Source organism: Anas platyrhynchos, chromosome 1 (genome assembly GCF_047663525.1).
Source record: "Anas platyrhynchos isolate ZD024472 breed Pekin duck chromosome 1, IASCAAS_PekinDuck_T2T, whole genome shotgun sequence".
NCBI lineage: Eukaryota > Metazoa > Chordata > Aves > Anseriformes > Anatidae > Anas > Anas platyrhynchos.
The window spans coordinates 117412045-117429188 of record NC_092587.1 but is presented as its reverse complement, the minus strand read 5'-3'; the positions used below and the strand labels follow the sequence as shown (position 1 = coordinate 117429188).

Genomic DNA, 17144 nt, shown 5'->3' with positions numbered 1-17144 from the left:
AAGTCCCTACTCTTCCTGACATCTCCCCCAACTGAGTAAGCAGGTAAACTTTATGTCAGACCTGACATGCCTTTCTCATAATGGCAGAAACTTCTGATTCTCAAGACTGTTTGAAAGATAAAAGTGAAAAACATTTGGAATTTCCATCTTTGGACATATTCAAAACATAAGTTGACACATCTCTGAGCAACATCCGTTAGCAGATTCTGTCCTGACCAGGGGGCTGGACTGGGAAATCTTCAGAGGCTCCTTTCTGCGTCAGTCATTCTGTGAGTTTGTGGTATAGTTAAATTTAGAAGCTAATATATTGCTGAGATTGTGTGCATATGCGTGTGTGTATGTGTGTGTGAACTTCCAGCTATTAAAGAAGAAAATTCTATGAATACCTAAGATTTAGGTATTGATAGGTATTCTAAAAGCTGAACCCTATTCAGTATTTCAGTAGATTATTTTATATTAGAGTATTTTTATTTATTTATTTCTATTAAAAATATTTAAACTGGAAAAGAAAAATGGGGTAAAACTTCTGGGTAGAGTTTTTTTCCCAAACCTTTAATTCAGCTGTGCTGAATATAAATGACCCACAATACCATGATGAAAATAAAGGATAGGATTAAATTTATCACAATAAAAATATCCTTTCACATGATTAAGTGACAAAGCATCAAATTATTTTTTCTTCAGACTAGCTTACAGTGCAGCTCCTTTCAGTAGTCATGCACGCTTCAGAATCAGGATAGAAAGTGTCAGAGATAGAAAGTTCCAGAATTGACCTTGGGAAGCTCCTGATCATTCTTCCCACCCATTCTTGGAACAAAACCTGCTCCGCACAGCTAGACACCTGCATTTTTGTACTTCAGACTGTTATATTAAATGCCCCTCGGCATTTATGCTAAGACTTATTATACTAAGTGTCCCTCGGTTGTTACAAATAGACTGGATAATTTTAAAGAATTCACTGTTGTTAATTCAGAATTTGTACACTATCTACTGCAAATATTTCAAGTCTCACCAGCAAGGGAGGGTGGTTTCTCCCAAGATGGGATGGGGGGGATGGACCTGAAAAGAAAAGGTAAGTAATTTTTTTTCCCAGTATAATTTTGTGCCCTGCTTTTTAGAAGAGCAAACTACTCTTTGGTTTTCCTATATGTCAGCTGAACCTCTTCAGAAACTGGATATGTTTTAGACAATGAATGCTCTTTGCAGAGGAACTAGAGACATGTAAACTCTAGAGAGCAGGAAAGGTTTGCCATGTCTTGAACAGACTACATGTGTTGTGTATAAACAGAGCTTAGTTACCACTGAATATCCATTAAGAGATTGAAAAAAAAAAAAAAAAAAAAAAAAAAAAAAAAAAAAAAGTGCATTATTCCTAACATTAATATATTGAAGTAATATGTCTCCTGTATCTTTTCCCCAATATTTTCCCTTATTTAAGGGTATTGGTGAAGGGAAATGTAGACTCTAACTATCAGAGATATACTACATCATTTGTAGACTTTTTCATTGTTGTTTTATTTTGTTTCTACAGCAAAAATATTTTCTTTGAATTTAAAATCCTCTATGTCTTATATTCCTCTCTTTTATACTCATCTCTTACCAATGAATGTTTCAGAAATACACCGTGGAAACCCTTCAAAATTATGCAACTCAGAAAATTTCAGTGGTACAACATTTCTCTGAGGAATGTTAAGCTTTACATAAGATAATTAGTTCTGGATAGCTCTATCAACCAATCTTCTAAACTCCATTTTAAGCTTCAGATGTCTTCTGAATTCATAGTACCAGTAAATCATCTAACAGGTCTTCAGATTACAGCCATGGTTCTGCAATACAAATATTAATTAAATAATAAATTAAAGCATTAATCACCAAAGTAGTTGCTGAGCTCCCAAATGAAATATTGCTCAAGGATGGCACAAACACAGTTTATTGATAATCTTGAACAAGCTTTAATTTCAAAATTTATTTTCCCTGGAAATTAATAACATTTTCTCTCTCTCTGTCTTTTTTTTTTTTTTCATGGAAACCTTTCCAGACTTTACAGAGACTGCTTAATCCATGACTCTTCCTGTTCCTGTCAGCTTAGATAACATATATTATCACTGATATTTTATTCAACCCAATTCACAAAGGATTTTTTTTCTCTTGTATTTAAAGTAATTTTGCAATCCTATAATTTGTCTAATTTCTAAGGTAATGCTAAAATCTTAAAAATATAGCTCTCTGTGGTATTTTATCACGTAAAAGAAAAGCCTACCACCTACCAGGAGTCTTGTTACTATGCCACAGAGACTACCTATATCTCAGAGACTGGGTTTTTTGTTGAAACAGGTCACCTGTTTCTTACTGTAATCAAATCAGCAGATTTTAATATATTTATATTTATATTTAAATACTTTTAATAAACTTAGGTCTATTTTAAATTAAACAATTACACCACATTTGTAGTGACTTCATGAACTCTCAGACCACAAGAAATGAATATCTCATCTATGATCTAAAATTTTCTGAAGTTTTCTGGAAAAGGTTGAAAAACATTTCTGATTGCAAAGTTTTGGTTTAATTTTTTTGATTAATAAGTAGTGAAAAAACTGCAATATGGATTTTTAGAACAGCTAACCTTAGTAGTCAAAGTTTTCCATAAATAAATGAGGTGATTAGTTTCAACCTTAAATAAATTACATATTTTAAAGCTATATTTTAAGATGATGTTCTAATTTGTTCAGCAAATTATAACTTTGAGTCCTTTTAAGGAAAGATGACCTAATTATTGATTAAGAGCAAATACTGGGATACTGACTGATGCCAAATGTTACTGAACTACATTATTTAAACCAATGCTGAAAGAGAGAAATACATGAATAAAATCTTTCAATATCCACCATCATTAAATACATAATATTGTCATACTCTTGTCATACTGGAGAATATGGAGAAATTTCTCCATAATATGGAGAAGTAATAAAATGTGCAGCATATTGTGCATTTTATATTAATTTGTATTTTGCTAATGACCAATGGCTAATTAATTTTTCATAGTAGACCTTAGAGCTTTTGTTTATACAAGTGTAAAACTACTGAGAGTCATGTGGAGTACTGTATGTAATTTTTCTTTTACAATAAATAAATAAGTAAGCAATAGAAATCAAGGTTTGTAATGATTTTTATGAATGGGTTGTGAGACTAATAGTTTTTATGCATATATGTTCAGAATACATTATTGGGGTACAAACTATCTGAAATACTACATTTATAGCAAAACTAAAGAGCTGAAAATATAAGAAACTTGGAAACTAACATTAAAAAAAATAAAAAATAAAAAATAAAAATTTGCATTCAGAATTCAGGATTTCAGAATTCACTTGCATTCAGAATTCAGGATTTTGGAAAACACCTTTTCATATTTCAGTGTTCAAGGTGGGAAATGTTACCAACTTTTATTTCTCATATGAAATAAGAATGCAGATGTTATTTAGTGCCTGTTAACACCAAACTCTTTTCTTATTTTTTCATTTGTTCATAAATTTTACTGGGAATTATTATTATCTCTAGAGTTTCTACTCAGCCAATGTATTCCAAAGGTTACTTTACATGATGAAATCTGTACTAAATCCTGTTCACTTTACAAGCCAAGCAAGTAGGAATCAAAGTGGTGGTTGGTACTGCTTCTGATTCCACCTTCACTTTCAGTAGGAGAGAATATCAGCTCCTGAAGGTCCAAAAGTACAGTCAGGCAAAAAGGGTCCAAAAGCACAGTGTAACACTACAGTTTAAACCTTTTGCCTATGACCTTGCCAACACCGATGACAGACATTTCAGATAAAGCCAGTGTGGCAGTCCAGCACTGCCAATCCTCATGTGGACAGCAGCTCTTCAATGCTAAGTGCTCTTCAGCTGCCTAAATGTAAAGGATGCTATCTAGTTGATGCATTTAACAGTCCATACAGAACCAATTTCTACATACCTTCTGTGACACTCTAGGTACTTTTTGAAAATAACATTTTCTACTTTTTTTTTTTTCTTCTACATACATAACTCTTGCATTTACTATTGTGCCACTATCCACCCTCTTGTGAAAATTTAAGGATAGGTACTTAGGTAGTATATTCTATATTGATCTGTTTCTATGTTGACAGATACTTCTGACATCCACGGAACAGAGAAGGATCTGTGGATATTCTGGAGTGGCTTGTGACTTGCTTACCACCCCTGTAAGTGAAATCATTAATACAGCAGTATCTGCCATGGTAAAGTAGTTTAATTGTAATTTTTGTATATTTAAGAGTAAATACATTTTCCACTCACCACTGTAGAAAGTAATTAGAGCAATAAGCGAAGCCAGTGAGTGACTTGTAACACAAGTGTGAGTCTAAACCCGTCTTACCGAGCTTCTTAAAAATGTCAGGCATTTATTCATACTTCTGCAGCTTTCAGGTCAACATATTAATTAAATTACCTGAGCTTATTTTAATGAACTCTCAAGAGACCAACGCTTTTTGTGACTTCTAGGAAAAAAACACAATTGTTTATATTTTTGAGACATTACTGTATAATATACATAGGCTTTGAAAGAACTTCTCTTTCAAATGCTTGATTTGATCTCACATATCAGAATAAGCTATAACTGAACATCTTTTCACATAGATTTTTTTTTTTTAATTTAACATTTCTTGTGTATGTGTTATATAAAAAAATAATTTAGTAAATTTTTATGGTACTAATGGTACACTGAATTGGATAAATTTTAATCAGCTTCAAACAAACTAGACAAATATCCAAATCTGGAATTGGTTAAACACAAATGACGATTATACCTCATAGCATATATTTTTGTGTGTGTGTGTGTTCATATTTAAATTACCTTGCTTTACCATCAAGTATTCACACTGGTTCCGCCTTTAAATTCTTTATCAAGGCTAAATACTTTGAAATGCTCATTTAGTGACATTTATTCATTTATTGATAGGAATGTTAGAATGGAATTAACAGAGTCTTTGCAATGGAAGATGAAATACAAATTAAGCTCCAGTCAACCATGTGTGTGTGTGTGTTTCTGTTGTTTTCTTTGTTTGTTTCTTAATATATCAAACAGCAATTACACCTGGTATACTTAAAAAACAGTAACCTAAAACAATTAAGATACTATAAATTTGTGCTGTATTATTAGATACAGTAAACGTATGACAAATTCAACTTCTATGCAAGTCAGTCACAGGATCCGGGCTTAGATGCACCTATTTATTTATTTATTTTACTTGCTGTTATTATGTATGGAAATTAAAAATATATCCATACATTATTTTGTTCCTGCCTATTAAATTGTCATTGCAAATTTTTTCATTGCTTATAAAAGCTTTTATATGTATTAAAACTAGATTGTTTTGTCATAATTCCTGCACACTTCTAATAAGTAAAAGAGATAGAAAATAAATATTATTTTAAAAAATTTACACTGATCTGACTTACAAGGTCAAATTCTGCTACCATGATTTATGTTAAACACATCTCATCTTTGGACAGATTAATTAGTTAATGAAACATTTTCTCTTCATGTCCCGCATACAAGATTTTTCTGCTGTTTGATAAAACAGATAAGCACATGGTTAAGTTATGAATATATTTAAATCCATCAGGTTGCAAGGACTTTAACCAGTAATAAAGATAAAAGATATTCTACATGGTTTTCTGAATAAAAATAAGCAAAACAATATTTAATATGTTGAATTTTAGTATATGTAAAATGGAGACAAACATTAAAATATATTAATATTTAACCATGTATGTATAATTATTTCAGCCACACACTGTCCCATACATGGGAATTGTATTACTGCAGTCAAGAAGTCAAATTACTATCTGCTATAACTCCACTAATTTTATTGTAATTAAACAGGGTTCAATACATCCTTTCTATCCACGTATGGTGTTAACAGAAAATAAACATAAACCCAACAGCAAAAAAGTAATTTTGCCTTTTTAGCTCTTCAGAAACCAAGCTATGAGATTGTAGTCTGCATGTGTGTGTTATACAAATTTTTCATCCCTAACATTGTAACACTTTGGCAATGGTAAACAGATTTAAAGAGGTAAAGGCTAAAAAAAAAAAAAAAGTCTTCATTGTGAAGCTGCATCTCTTCGAAATCAGACTCTAGAACTAGGTAGCCCTCCAGAACCCAACTCTCTCTGAACACATTCTATTGTGCCTTTTTCTCTATGTATCTTGCTGTTCCACAACTTTTGATTGCATTAACTTTGATTTTGATGTTGTTGTTTATTTGTTTTCAATTTGGTTTTGAGGGAAAGCACGAAAAATATAAAAGTTTACTTAAGTCTATCATTAGCCTCACCTGGACTTTGAAATTCCCCGTTTACCAAAATCAGTAAAGTAAGGCTGGATTATATCTTTGTCTTTACTGTTATTTATGTTTTTTTTTCTACAAGATCAGGTTAGCAGGGAAATTGCTTATATTCTAACTTTTTGATACTTATATCCAGAATGTGGAGAAAAAAAAAACAAAAAAAAAAAAACACAGGTTTGGTTCATGGGAATAGTGGGTAAAATAAATAAATAAATAAAATAAAATATATATATATATAAAGCCTTCTTCTTTTGTTGAATTATGCTGTGATTCATTTTTAATAGCTTTTCAACAAGTCTACTAGAGCAACTGTAACCTGACTCAAGCTTCTTTTGAAATCTAGCAACCTCTACTCCACAGAGAAAATCTGTCTGGCTGCCACTTCTCAAAATAATTGGTATGAAAAGTTCCCAACTAACTTCTTACAACGATGGAATTAACCATATTTTCTGCTAAAATGTTCTGTTAAAAAGGAAAAAGAAATCCATACCTTTCAGTTCATGTCAAATTATTTTATGAATTGTTAATTCAAGAAATTACAGTTCTAGAAAGGTAAATGCAACCACTGGGGGGGGGGCGGGGGGGAAATGAAGTAGTTTCAACAGAAAATTTCAATAGTAGAAATACTGATTTGAATGACTTGTTAAGCCACTCAAGGATTCTGACAAAAATAATTGGAAATATGTTGATATCTCAATTTGTTCCCTAGTTTTCACTCCATAAAATATATATATATCAAAAAAACTGAAATAAATAATTAAAAAATTATAGGCTACTTAAGGAAAATAGAAAATGGGTATTTAGAACTGGAATTAGAATTTGTAATTGCAAGGCTTCTTAGATTAAAAAACTAACAAACTAACTAACACACACCTGATATCTTTAACTGCATCAATTACCACATAATTTCTGAGTGACATTTTGAGGTCCTTTAAGTACTTATGATTTCTCACTTACAAGAACTGATCTGCATACTGTTGAAACAAGGAAATATTCATGATGGAGGAGAAAGAAATAATTAAAAAAAAATATATATATACCTTCTGAATAAAATACTAATATATACTGAAATATATTGTAGTGTAAGATAGTAGTGTAGATGGTAATTTTTTATTTATATCTAGGTGAATATGTATAGATAAGTTATTTGATGCCCAGCGACCACATCCAACAATTTAGTCAGCTACCACACTGACTAAATACAGAGTTCTGATGTATTTCTGATGTCCCTGTTTTGAGGAATGTTGACTCGTGCTACTACTAAAGCACAGTCATCTTTACCTTTTAAATAATTAGAAGAAGATTTACCAAATTCCATTTTTCTCTGGTGTTTTCTTCTCCAGTTACAGATGCAAATCACCTTTATGAGATTTCTCATGCCCAAGTTATTCAATATCATGAAATTCTTTCTTGTAATGGAAATCAGCAGCATATAAAGTTTAAAATCAGATTTTCTTATTATCAGCAAATTGTGTGTCCCTTAAAAGTTCTGATAGTTCTGAGATCATCAGAAGAATTCTATGGAGAAAGTTTCAGCAGATTAAGTATATTTCCTTATTTTACTTCAAACTGATCACTAATATGATTAATGTAATTAATTAATATTACGCAGGACTAAAAGTGTCTTATGGACACCTATACTATAAAGCTAGTGACGAACTGGCTGTTTTGAGACTCAGGGAAGATGTTGACAGAGCAAAGCAAATAATGGCAGAATAAGAACTGGATATCTCAGTCAAGAATCAATGATATGTATTCAGAGTAGAAAGCAACACGGCATAGTTGAGAATTCTACAGTCTTTCTGTGTTGAGGCCAATACACAACAGATCTCTTTGTCCCTATCATAACTCTCATGTTCATGTTTAGAAAAAAATAATAATTATATGAATGTCAGATGGTCATTAGTCTTTTGCTTGGAGCATTACTGTGGATTAAAGTATACATGGCTGCATTACCACATGTAAACCACTGGTTGTTTACAATAGTTCTTTCATCCAAAACAACTGTTTAGGATGCTCCTTCTTCTCTATGGAAATTCCCTATTCCCTGAACAGAATCGACAAAAGTCATTTTAACTACAGAAATGCCATGGATGAGATGAACGCTTTCACATTGGACAGAGACACTAGGTATCAATAGGAATTATCAGCTGACCAAAGAGCACATTATATTGCACAATTCCTTTGAAAATCATGTTGGTATTGTTAGACTTTCAGTCTAAGAGCAGTAGTGCTTCATGGCTTCATAGCATTTGTTGCCATAGCAATATATCAGGTCTCTGATCTAGCTTCTTATTTTGAATAAGGGGTGGGGGTTGCCTTTTTTTGTACAACTATGACAAAAACACAGGTGTATAAAAATGAAAACTACTTTCCTTTCAAAACATGAAAACAAACACAAATATTTTAAAATATTTAATTAGCTCTGTAAACTTGGTGAGCACTTACATTTTGCTTTTTCTGGGTCACATTTAAAACAATAGGGATGCCCTAAAATAAAAATACAGTTTTAGTAAGTAGATGTGTATGAAAATATTAAAAGATTAGTGAAGATAACAGTTCATGTTCCTCAGATTATCTAATCATAACAAAACTTCTGCTTGCCTTTCAGAAAAAGATAAAAAAAACTGAAATATACTTACCTCCAAATTAAAGGGAGTCATCAACAAAAATAACTATAGTGGTAACAGAACAATTATTTTTATAGTCTCCTTAAGATTTTGAAAGTATAGTAGAGGCACTCAATTTATTAAATGACTCAATTAATTTTATTGACTGAATTTATCACAGAATATTTTAGTAAATTATTTTCTACAAACTTGTGTGAGGAAGCTAAGATTATTCATTTATGAAAGTACAATAGTAATAAATTATTAAAGGAGGCTTGATACATAGTTTTCAGTATTGCATATGGACATAGAAAGTTGTTGACAAGGTCAAAAATGCTTCGACGGGGAAACACAATGATGCTGAAAACAAGTGAGTGAGCTGGAAACCACAGAACAATCATGCATTTTGTAACTATGAATATAATTAATCCAACTCAGCAGCGTTCACTGTGGTTTAGATTGGAATCTACGTAGTTCAAAGACCTCTCCCATTCCTGAATACATGTAAAAGTGGGCAAAAATGTCCAGTGGATCCCAGGACTGAGCTCTCTTTCCTGTTCAGGTTCAGCACACAACTCCACTCCTTTACCAAAAATCCTTGCCCCTTTGACAGGACCAACTCCTCAACTGCAGAGGCCTTCACATGGGTCTGACCAAGCTACAAACAACCAAGCAGTCGACATCCAGAACTCCCCACCCAGAACCAAAAATATTATTAAGGAAATCAGGTATCCTTGTTGCTCATACTATATCAGCTCAGCGTTAGCTTAACAGAGAGGCAGAGATAAGTGTTTGAGATCTGAGGTGGACTGAGGTTGTTTACTGAGGTGAATCCACTAAAGACGGATTGGGTCTAACTGAACTGTAGCTGAGAGGCCACTGAAGGGATTTGAAAGATGATACAATAGGAAATAGAGGACATAAAAGGCAGACTGGGGAGTTAGTGTCTTGGGTTTATGTGGCAAGGACCTGGTAGCATGGAGGCTGCAGGAGTGGACTCTGAAAAGAACACAAAAGCTGCCCCATGTTGGAGAAAAGCCTATTCCAGCTGTCTCCAGAAGGAAGTTGCTGTTAGCCAGAGGAATGCCAGTGAGCAATACCGGTTGTGCCTTTGTGAGGACAGATTTATTAAAGGGAAAAAAAATGCTGTGCAACAGCCACTGGGAGAGACAGACAAGGAACGGCCCTGCAGGCACCAAGGTCAGTGAAGGAGGGCAGGAGATGTTCCAGGTGCTGGATATTAAGGTCTGCTGTGGCCTGTGGAGAGGCCCCTGGTGGAGCAGGCTGTACCCCTGCAGCCCATGGGTCCCACATGGAGAAGATCTCCACACCGCAGCCCATGGAGGAGCCCCTGGTAGAGCAGGTGGATGTGGCCTGGAGGAGGCTGCGGCCCATGGAGAGCCCCCACAGGAGCAGGCCCCGGGCCGGAGCTGCAGCCCATGGAGAGGAGCCCACGCAGGAGCAGGGGGTCTGGGGGGCGCTGCCGCCCACCCGTGGGGGACCCATGCTGGAGCAGTTTGCTCCTGGGGGATGGATGGACCCCGTGGTACAGAGCCATGTGGGAGCAGTTCTTGAAGAACTGCTGACTGTGGGCAGCTCCTGCAGGCTCAGTTCGGGAAGGATGGCATCCTTAGGGAGGGACCCCACAGGGAGCAGGGGCAGAGAGTGATTGTGAAGGAGCGGCGGCAAAGTGATAGGGACTGACTGCAACCCCTATTTCCAGATTCCCCTGAACTGCTCAGGGGGAGGACATTGAAGAGATTGGATGGGGGGAAAAATGTTTTTATTTCATGTTTGCTTTCTCACTGTTTTTTCTGTTAGTCATAGCCAATAAATTACGTTAATCTCCCTATACTGTGTCTGTTTTGCCTTTGACAATAATTGGTGAGTGATGTCCCAGTCCTTATGGCAACCCTTGAACCCTTTTCATTCTATATTCTCCCCCTTTCACTTTGAGATTGTGGGGTGAGAGAGCTTGTGGTGGAGTTCAGCTGCCTGGGAGGGCAAAACCACCACAGCTAGACAGGGCTGGGTAAGAAGTGGAGGTAAGGGCCAGGTTCAAGCTGGTGGCTGGAGGATCAGGCTGTGAAGAAACTGAAGAAATTCTCAGGAAAACAGCACATTCACAAGTAGAACTTCTCCCAGTGCAGGTAAAAGAAAAAAAAAAAAAAAAGAAAAAAAAAAAAGAAAAAAAAAAAGAAAAAAAAAGCAGAAGCCCGCCTGGAGAGAGGTTATGTATGCCAAGGAGTCCCATGTCCTTTTCCACATTTGGATAACTTGACAGAGGATCTTCATTAGAGTATTTCTTTGGCCATCTCCAGCAGAGACTTCTGCCAAATCCTCCTGTATGTTTCAGCGTGATTTCCTTCCAATGATTAAAGTCTGAACTCAGACAAACTTTTGCTGTTTCTTCTAATTTATACACTGTAAGGACAGCTGAAAAAAATGATATATAAATTTTGTCTACAAGGATTTTCTTCTGAGTTCAGCAGAATGGACATGAGTATCTATAAATTACTGTAAATATCTATTTTAACTTTAATCTCTGTATTTGGCTCATAAAAAATACAGTTTGAATGTCTTTTTACAGATTTTTTATAAAATATGTCTGTTTATCTTTGAAGGACAAGAGTCAACTGTCTGTCCTGGAAGTGGGTTGTATTATTCTTCAGATCATTACAGTATGATATGCAAATATTTACTTTCAGCTATTATAATAAATAATGTATAAACTATTTTCTGATTTAAATGAGATTATGAAAAGGATTTTTGAGGATTTTACAGAAGCTATCTTGCAAGCAATGCACTCCGAGAAAAAAAAAATGTACTTTTAAAAACTTTTGAATTTTCCTTGAGACAGTCTTACTGCTTAGGAATATAAAATTATATTTCTATTTTCCAAACTAAGAAACTCAACTAATAGTTCTATTTTTTACCCCCCTCTCCTCTCCCTTCCCCCCTTTTTTTTTAAATAGCTATTAAATTTATATTTATTCTCATGGTCTCATAAATTTACAGATTTATTTTTTTTTCCTACAAGACTTTTCTCACAACACCATAAAATTCTAGTTATATATTTCAATTACAATTCAGTTATTTCCATATTATCAATATGCATCAGATATCTAGCAGGTATTCCAGACTTCAATGTGTATGCACAAAATATTGAACAAAAACATTTCCTAGACCCTTCTAATTTTTGAAGGCATTTTCTTCTATTTATTTCTGGAATGGAGCATGACAAGCTAAAGGCTCAATAATGATCATTTCAGGTAATTTCATTTAGTTAGAAAGATGTTAATGAATAGCCTACTGCTATAAAGTGCATTTTTAGTGCAGACAGAATATGAATTTGACCTCTCTTCTGAAAAGTAATACCTTCCTTGACCTGCATATATTCCAGTGAGACTGGAGATTTCATTTCTCTGCTTGTGTGTTTGTTTTGAACAAGTCTCTGATTCAGCATGGTTAGTATTCTTAGCTCATTCAAATGCCTAATAACACATAATTTCCACACGCCTTTATATGATGTAAAGGTCTAGTGGCAGCACTTGAGAGTTCAACAACAATTAAAACAAACAAACAAATAAACAAACAAACAAACAAAAACTAAAAGCAACTAGTTCTCAGGAGCCATTGCCGATGGCTTAACTAAGGAAAATACTTTGAACTTTTTTTTTCTTGAACACTTTCAGATGGAGCTTTTCTGGGAATTTCAATTGCCAAAGACAGACTGCAGCATGATAGAGTTCAAATTCTTTTAAAATATCCCTGTGCATTTTTCAATATCTGTGGGCAGCCCTTTCCTATCAATGTCCATTACCAAAAATATTGACCATATGGATGTATGGTGAGGCTGAATCCAGCAGCATACAGAGGGTACTTTTCAGGACCCTGAATAGGAAGAAAATAAATAAATAAATAAATAAACAAATTAGTTTTTCATATTTGGCAATACTATAATTTTAACCTATATAACATGTACACATCTGGGTAGGAAAGATGTAGTTTCAAGGAAGACTTTAAAAAAGAGATGGTTCTTAAAATATCTTGACATGTACAGTGAGGTAAAATGCAGACCTTCTTAAACAGACAGAAGGCCTGGAACAAGTATATTCCATTACTTTATTCTTCTTATGTGATGCGTATTCTTCCTATGAGCTTTTCTATTTCCTGGGTCAGTAAGGACACCAGATCCTAAATAGCTGAAATAGAGTAATTTGGCACTGATACTCCCTTTTCTTCAGCCAGGCCCCTGTCTTTTTTCTCTGCTTAGGGCACAGTATGTCATAGTTGGTGTAGATTTAGTCTTTCTTTGGGTGATCCTTTCTGGACTCAAAAAAAAAAAATCTTTATGGAGAGGTCATGTTGGCAGTACAGCAACAGTACAGCAAGAGGAGCCAAGCAAAACAAAGCAAATAAACCCCAGTTTTCAAGGTGAACAGAGCTTTAGCTGATGTATAGAAGAAAAAAAACAAAAACAAACAAAAAAAAAACAAAACAAAAAAAAAAAAAAACACTAATTTGGAAGCAAGCTGCTATTCATATTATTTCACTTTTTTAAATTGTCCAAGTGCATGTAACTGTATTGTCTTTCATTACTTTTTCAGAGGATACCTTTCTACTCTGTCACTGCTTTGGAGATAAAAAAAAAAAAAAAAAAAAAAAAAAAGAAAAAGAAAAAAGAAAATGCCTGCTGGTGGTTTCAGAGGCTTTGTAGCAAGAACAGTGTCCCATAGATGCAAGTTTATTATTACAGGTGGTATACATCTCAAAAGATGGTATTTGGTTTAAAAAACACTTCAGAAGTTCTTAATTCAATCCATATTTCTGGAGGCTCTCTCTTCCCTGCTCTGCTTCCTGTTCTTGCAGCCTGTGTACAGAATCACAGTCATCTCTTTTCCAACTTCTGGCTTTTTTAGTAGCTGCTCCTTCCAGACCCCAGACAAGCTGCAGATACCTATCACGTTAAAGCTAAACTGTCATGAGACAGTTTTACACTGTCTCACTTTTCTACCGATAGCACAGAGCACACTGGTTTGTTTAATTAGCTGTCTTGTGCCTGGAAATACATATATTGGCCTGCACACATAATCCCTTTGGAAACATTTTTAATTCAGAACACAAGATAACATCTAGTGGTGCTTAGATGTGATTTTTTCCCTTACAAAATATCATCTGTGGAGCAGCTGACAAATGTGAATTCTTCCCTTACAGAATAGCATCTGTGGAGCAGCTGAGCTGACATGATGCTTCAGGTTTAAAATAAAATCTAGTTGCTGGCATTCAGGCTTACTGCTTACCTGACACTTTACATCTATATGCTACTGTCTGCTTGTACAAGGGACGAATTCTCTTGTCCATCAGTTTCTTTCTTTGAGTTTTGGTGTCCTGGCTCAGTACAGGAAGGGTACAGAACTAGGGTGATTCCCATTTCTGCTAGGAACATTTTCAATAACACTGAAAAGTTCTGAGTGTGAAATGGAAAACAAATACTTTACATAGGAGCAATTATATTCAGAACAAGACATTTCACTTATGAAGTCACTGCCTAAGGGATCTCTGCATTTCTACAGGTGTCGTATTTTAGCATGGATACCAGACATTAATAGCTTTTACTGGTAGTTAATGACCAATATGAAAGGCTAAGAGAGGCAGATAAAGTCAGAGAGCCCTCTTCCTTATTAGCCTTCAAATAAATATTCAGTCCAGAGGTAAATATTGATATATGATGTGAGAAAATAAAAGCATCACAGGAAAAAAATGTTGATTATTTCCATGTATTGAAGAAATGAGTATTTGAACTGTTGCGTTTTATGCTGAATTTTGTTCATATTACTGATCATTTTCTGAGGACTGGAGACAAGACAAGGCATTTATCTGGACACTTAACAAAGTTCTTTTATCTGTGTTACACACTATTCATAAAAGGAAACCTTGTAAAACATTTGGGACATCCTTACCCATTTGTGTGCTCCAGCCATGTCACTATTCTACAGCAGGATGAGATTCAGGGTTTCAGTAACACTATAGGTGGCTGGGTACCCACCTACATCATGATTTACACAAACAGGGAACTTGGTTTCCCTAAAACACTCTCTGAAACTAAACTAAGGATGGTAATAGGCACAGAGATTGATCAGTGCAACCAAAATGGACAAGGAAAAGAATATGTCCTTATGCACACTCCACAGAATTAGGCATGATGACAAGAGGAAGGGTCAACATCCAATTGTCTACACTTTGAAAAATAATAATAATAATAACAAAAGTATATGCAAATTCTGTGTTCTTTTCAAAGTGGTATTTAAAATCTGGAAAATATATTAGCTGGCTTGACAGTTCCCTCATTATATCTGAATTCTCTTGATAACAGGTACACTCAAATATAGCTGCTTTGATTCAGAAGTATATGTTTAGTGTTATGCAAGTGGAGTTATGCAAACCCCTTCATATCTACTACATGATCTTGTGTTCCAGGCATTTAATTCCTTCAATTCAGAGAAAGATCTCTAACTTACAGTAATCATATATTTGTCAGAAGGCCAAGAAGTTCTCATTTATTTTAAATGTAATGTCTGTGCAATCCACGTTATTCAGAGAAAGTTGAATTCAAATGTTAAAAAAATAAATTATAAAACCTAAGTGCAACATGAAGCCAAGCACAGAAGCTTATTTTCTTATACCTGTATAATTAATACTCAATTCTGTGACTCTTTTCAATTCAAAAACTCTCAATTGTTATGAAATCTAATGATGACTCAGGATTTACAGCATGCTATTCTTCTAATGTTCACTGATTATTTTACTGGAAAAAGCATAACTTTATATGATCTATCGCCATCATTTTTTAAATAAGAATCCATAATTGATCTTTCTTCTCTTTCACATACAACTATTATGGGATATTAAAACTACTGAATAGTATGGACATTTTACAGAGTGCCATGTTTGTAAAGTATCTGTCTACCCAAATGACCAGAAAGTTTTATGTCATGTCTAAGATGACTATCTTCAAATATCTTCGAAGGATCCATGAATATATATGGTAAGAAGTAGCTAGGAATAGTAACATATACATGCATAGATTTTATTATTATTTTTTGATACATTTAATAAGAGCCCATAAGAAACACTGTGCAACATGCTGCACCCTGAAGGCTGAAAATAGGAGAGCTTGAAAACATCAGTCAAAAACTCTTACCTTGCTCCTCACTAAGCTGGGTCAAATATTAAATCACACATAGAATCTCTAAATCCTATTGAAATCAGAACAAAGATCTTCACGTCAGGCTCATGATCTCTAAAATAGATTTTAAAAGGTGAGTTCACCATGGTCAAAAGTACAATGAAACCAGATGCCATTTGATTTTTGCCTCATGGGGCTGGGGACCTGATGCCACCTTACTTGTGCATGGATACACGCACCAGTAGAAGTGTGGTGAACAGTTTGCCCTATCCCACTCCAAGCACGCAATCTATGCAGCTATTTCAAAATGCCTAGTTGGGAGTGGTATCCCTAGCACATACTTACACATCAATTTGATATCCCATGATCATCTAGTTTTTATGAGTCTGAAGGCCCCTCCTCTTCTACTGATTTTAAAATAACTATGCTCTTTAGATACTTCCCATACCACACCAAGGTTTTATCAACAACAAATTTCAAAGTTGTGGGCATGAATTCCCATGATTTTCTGCAAATTTTATGTTTTTCTGTGACTCCAGAGGTTTAATGATTCACGGGTGTAGGAGTTAGTTTTGGCACAACTTCTCAAGAACTATAGTGTCAAAGGAAATAATAGAAATAAGCCCAGTGGAGAAAAGCAAACTAAAAGATGAAAAGCAAGCTGATATATCTCTGGCAAGGGAAAAGGAATGGAGTTTATAAGAAGCTCAGAAATGCCACGCTAAGAATGGTGCAAAAGCCCAGGGTGGCGATATATGAACAAGAACATGCCCCATGACTTCTTTTTGAAAGTGGCAACTAAATGACGTATGCTTCTCTGCCCATCTATGGCTTACGAGCCCTGGTCGTTGCAAAGGGACTATTTTTGCAAATATTACAGTAGAAGACAGACTTCTGGGAAGAACAGAAGAAAGAAGCTTTTGCCACTTTGGAAGAGCAGTAGTGTCACTTTAAAGAGCAGTAGTGTCACATATAAAAGCAGCA

General features: G+C 34.7%; 1 long non-coding RNA gene across 1 annotated transcript in view; it reads right to left on the bottom strand.

Moving 5' to 3' along the window:
- LOC140001459 (uncharacterized) overlaps positions 1–16432 on the bottom strand; it is a 64233-nt gene extending 47801 nt beyond the window's left edge. The window contains exon 1 of the long non-coding RNA XR_011806691.1: positions 16176–16432. This is a non-coding gene — a long non-coding RNA (uncharacterized lncRNA). The remainder of the gene's footprint in view (positions 1–16175) is intronic.
- Positions 16433–17144: the final 712 nt, after the last annotated feature.